The sequence below is a fragment of the Opisthocomus hoazin genome, unplaced genomic scaffold, assembly GCF_030867145.1.
Source record: "Opisthocomus hoazin isolate bOpiHoa1 unplaced genomic scaffold, bOpiHoa1.hap1 HAP1_SCAFFOLD_218, whole genome shotgun sequence".
In the NCBI taxonomy this organism is placed as follows: Eukaryota; Metazoa; Chordata; class Aves; order Opisthocomiformes; family Opisthocomidae; genus Opisthocomus; species Opisthocomus hoazin.
The window spans coordinates 30,063-35,000 of NW_027448843.1; positions in this window are offsets into that span (position 1 = coordinate 30,063).

Genomic DNA, 4,938 nt, shown 5'->3' on the forward strand with positions numbered 1-4,938 from the left:
TCTCTCAGCCGGGGCGGCGGTGGGGGGGCTTGCGGGGGGTGGCTGGGGGCGGCAGGCCGGTCCTGCCGGAGGCCCGTATGCAGGGGTGCCTGCACAGGGTGGGTGGGCCGGCGGCGGGCTGCCTGTGCTCTCTCAGCCGGGGCGGCGGTGGGGGGGCTTGCGGGGGGTGGCTGGGGTCGGCAGGCCGGCCCTGCCGGAGGCCCGTATGCAGGGGTGCCTGCACGGGGTGGGAAGGGGCGGCGGCGGGCTGCCTGTGCTCTCTCAGCCGGGGCGGCGGTGGGGGGGCCTGTGGCGGGTGGCTGGGGGCGGCAGGCCGGCCCTGCCGGAGGCCCGTATGCAGGGGTGCCTGCACGGGGTGGGAAGGGCCGGCGGCGGGCTGCCTGTGCTGTTTCAGTCGGGGCGGCGGTGGGGGGGCTTGCGGGGGGGTGGCTGGGGTCGGCAGGCCGGCCCTGCCGGAGGCCCGTATGCAGGGGTGCCTGCACGGGGTGGGTGGGCCTGCGGCGGGCTGCCTGTGCTCTCTGAGCCGGGGCGGCGGTGGGGGGGGCTTGCGGGGGGTGGCTGGGGGCGGCAGGCCGGCCCTGCCGGAGGCCCGTATGCAGGGGTGCCTGCACGGGGTGGGAAGGGGCGGCGGCGGGGTGCCTGTGCTCTCTGAGCCGGGGCGGCGGTGGGGGGGCTTGCGGGGGGTGGCTGGGGGCGGCAGGCCGGCCCTGCCGGAGGCCCGTATGCAGGGGTGCCTGCACGGGGTGGGAAGGGCCGGCGGCGGGCTGCCTGTGCTCTCTCAGCCGGGGCGGCGGTGGGGGGGCCTGTGGCGGGTGGCTGGGGGCGGCAGGCCGGCCCTGCCGGAGGCCCGTATGCAGGGGTGCCTGCACGGGGTGGGAAGGGCCGGCGGCGGGCTGCCTGTGCTCTCTCAGCCGGGGCGGCGGTGGGGGGGGTTGCGGGGGGTGGCTGGGGTCGGCAGGCCGGCCCTGCCGGAGGCCCGTATGCAGGGGTGCCTGCACGGGGTGGGAAGGGCCGGCGGCGGGCTGCCTGTGCTCTCTCAGCCGGGGCGGCGGTGGGGGGGCTTGCGGGGGGTGGCTGGGGTCGGCAGGCCGGCCCTGCCGGAGGCCCGTATGCAGGGGTGCCTGCACGGGGTGGGTGGGCCTGCGGCGGGCTGCCTGTGCTCTCTGAGCCGGGGCGGCGGTGGGGGGGGCTTGCGGGGGGTGGCTGGGGGCGGCAGGCCGGCCCTGCCGGAGGCCCGTATGCAGGGGTGCCTGCACGGGGTGGGAAGGGGCGGCGGCGGGGTGCCTGTGCTCTCTCAGCCGGGGCGGCGGTGGGGGGGCTTGCGGGGGGTGGCTTGGGGCGGCAGGCCGGTCCTGCCGGAGGCCCGTATGCAGGGGTGCCTGCACAGGGTGGTGGGCCGGCGGCGGGCTGCCTGTGCTCTCTCAGCCGGGGCGGCGGTGGGGGGGCTTGCGGGGGGTGGCTGGGGGCGGCAGGCCGGCCCTGCCGGAGGCCCGTATGCAGGGGTGCCTGCACGGGGTGGGAAGGGGCGGCGGCGGGTTGCCTGTGCTCTCTCAGCCGGGGCGGCGGTGGGGGGGCTTGCGGGGGGTGGCTGGGGGCGGCAGGCCGGTCCTGCCGGAGGCCCGTATGCAGGGGTGCCTGCACAGGGTGGGTGGGCCGGCGGCGGGCTGCCTGTGCTCTCTGAGCCGGGGCGGCGGTGGGGGGGCTTGCGGGGGGTGGCTGGGGGCGGCAGGCCGGCCCTGCCGGAGGCCCGTATGCAGGGGTGCCTGCACGGGGTGGGAAGGGGCGGCGGCGGGGTTCCTGTGCTCTCTGAGCCGGGGCGGCGGTGGGGGGGCTTGCGGGGGGTGGCTGGGGGCGGCAGGCCGGCCCTGCCGGAGGCCCGTATGCAGGGGTGCCTGCACGGGGTGGGAAGGGGCGGCGGCGGGGTTCCTGTGCTCTCTGAGCCGGGGCGGCGGTGGGGGGGCTTGCGGGGGGTGGCTGGGGGCGGCAGGCCGGCTCTGCCGGAGGCCCGTATGCAGGGGTGCCTGCACGGGGTGGGAAGGGCCGGCGGCGGGCTGCCTGTGCTCTCTCAGCCGGGGCGGCGGTGGGGGGGCTTGCGGGGGGTGGCTGGGGTCGGCAGGCCGGTCCTGCCAGAGGCCCGTATGCAGGGGTGCCTGCACGGGGTGGGAAGGGCCGGCGGCGGGCTGCCTGTGCTGTCTCAGTCGGGGCGGCGGTGGGGGGGCTTGCGGGGGGTGGCTGGGGTCGGCAGGCCGGCCCTGCCGGACGCCCGTATGCAGGGGTGCCTGCACGGGGTGGGTGGGCCTGCGGCGGGCTGCCTGTGCTCTCTGAGTCGGGGCGGCGGTGGGGGGGGCTTGCGGGGGGTGGCTGGGGGCGGCAGGCCGGCCGTGCCGGAGGCCCGTATGCAGGGGTGCCTGCACGGGGTGGGAAGGGCCGGCGGCGGGCTGCCTGTGCTCTCTCAGCCGGGGCGGCGGTGGGGGGGGTTGCGGGGGGTGGCTGGGGTCGGCAGGCCGGCCCTGCCGGAGGCCCGTATGCAGGGGTGCCTGCACGGGGTGGGAAGGGCCGGCGGCGGGCTGCCTGTGCTCTCTCAGTCGGGGCGGCGGTGGGGGGGCTTGCGGGGGGTGGCTGGGGTCGGCAGGCCGGCCCTGCCGGAGGCCCGTATGCAGGGGTGCCTGCACGGGGTGGGTGGGCCGGCGGCGGGCTGCCTGTGCTCTCTGAGCCGGGGCGGCGGTGGGGGGGGCTTGCGGGGGGTGGCTGGGGGCGGCAGGCCGGCCCTGCCGGAGGCCCGTATGCAGGGGTGCCTGCACGGGGTGGGAAGGGCCGGCGGCGGGGTGCCTGTGCTCTCTCAGCCGGGGCGGCGGTGGGGGGGCTTGCGGGGGGTGGCTGGGGGCGGCAGGCCGGTCCTGCCGGAGGCCCGTATGCAGGGGTGCCTGCACGGGGTGGGTGGGCCGGCGGCGGGCTGCCTGTGCTCTCTGAGCCGGGGCGGCGGTGGGGGGGCTTGCGGGGGGTGGCTGGGGGCGGCAGGCCGGCCCTGCCGGAGGCCCGTATGCAGGGGTGCCTGCACGGGGTGGGAAGGGCCGGCGGCGGGCTGCCTGTGCTCTCTCAGTCGGGGCGGCGGTGGGGGGGCTTGCGGGGGGTGGCTGGGGTCGGCAGGCCGGCCCTGCCGGAGGCCCGTATGCAGGGGTGCCTGCACGGGGTGGGTGGGCCGGCGGCGGGCTGCCTGTGCTCTCTGAGCCGGGGCGGCGGTGGGGGGGGCTTGCGGGGGGTGGCTGGGGGCGGCAGGCCGGCCCTGCCGGAGGCCCGTATGCAGGGGTGCCTGCACGGGGTGGGAAGGGGCGGCGGCGGGGTGCCTGTGCTCTCTCAGCCGGGGCGGCGGTGGGGGGGCTTGCGGGGGGGTGGCTGGGGGCGGCAGGCCGGTCCTGCCGGAGGCCCGTATGCAGGGGTGCCTGCACGGGGGTGGGTTGGGGGGGGCGGCGGGAATTTTTTGGTTTTTGTTGCTTTTTTATTTCTTTTTCCGCTTTTGAAACAGAGACGCCGCCCCGTCCTCGGGCGTTTCAGCCGAGCTGATGGAAAGCGGCGCCCCTTCCCGTCGCTTGCGGGGGGGGGTGGTGCAGGAGGGGGGAGGCGGCGCGCGCCTGAAATTCCCCTCGCCACCCCCCGTTTCCGAGACTTCGCCGTATCTAGTGGAAGGCGCTAAGCTTGGCCGGACTGTCTCGCTGAAGGCTTTCTTACTCTGCATCGGTTCTGACGGTGGGCGAGAAAAAAAAACAAAACCAAAGCAGAGCAGGGAAACAGTTACAAAAATTTCTTGAGAGCCAGCACCGGCCCGCCCATCGGCAGACGGAGCGGCGCCCGGGGTCAACGAGTGCCACCCTGCTGCTTAGCAACCGGAACCCGAGCCGGCCCGCCCCGCCCACCCGCCGGCAAGGGGCGGGCGCTTCCCCGCGGCAGAAGGGGGAGACAGAGACTGAGAGACGGGGTCGAGGAGCAGGCGGGGAGGCTTGCGCTGAGGTAGGCTGGGGACGGGGCCTCTTTTCCGAGAAGATTGAGGTTTGAGTCGGGGGGGGGGGGGGGGGGGGGGGCGGCGGCAGGGGCTGCTTGTGCGCTCTCGGCCGGGGCGGCGGTGGGGGGGTGGCGGGGTGGGGGGGGGGCAGCGGAGCGGCCGTGCCGGAGGCCCGTATGCAGGGGTGCCCGCACCGGGGGGGGGGTGGGGGGGGGCGGCGGCAGGGGCTGCTTGTGCGCTCTCGGCCGGGGCGGCGGTGGGGGGGGGCTTGCGGGTGGGGGTGCGGCGGCCGGGCTGCCGTGCCGGAGGCCCGTTTGCAGGGGTGCCTGCACGGGGGGAGGTGGGGGGGGGGGGGGGGGCGGGGCGGCGGGAATTTTTTGGTTTTTGTTGCTTTTTTATTTTTTTTCCGCTTTTGAAACACAGACGCCGCCCCGCCTTCGGGCGTTTCAGCCGAGCTGATAGAAAGCTGCGCCCCTTCCCGTTGCTTGCGGGGGGGGTTGGTGCCGCGGAAGGGGGTGGCGGGGGGGGCGGGAACGGGACGGGGACGGGGACGGGGACGGGGACGGGGACGGGGACGGGGACGGGGACGGGTCTGGCCGACGGGTCTGGACGACAGCGCCCCCCCCACCCCGCGTCCCGGCCGGCCACCACGTCTACCCGGGACCGGGTCGGCGGGGAGGACAGGTCTACCCGGGACCGGTTCGGCGGGGAGGACAGGTCTACCCGACAGCGCCCCCCCCCATCGCCCCGCGTCCCGGCCGGCCACCACGTCTACCCGGGACCGGTTCGGCGGGGAGGACAGGTCTACCAGGGACCGGTTCGGCGGGGAGGACAGGTCTACCCGACCGCGCCCGCCCCCGATCCCGAGTCCCGGCCGGCCACCACGTCTACCCGGGACCGGTTCAGCGGGGAGGACAGGTCTACCCGGGACCGGGTCGGCG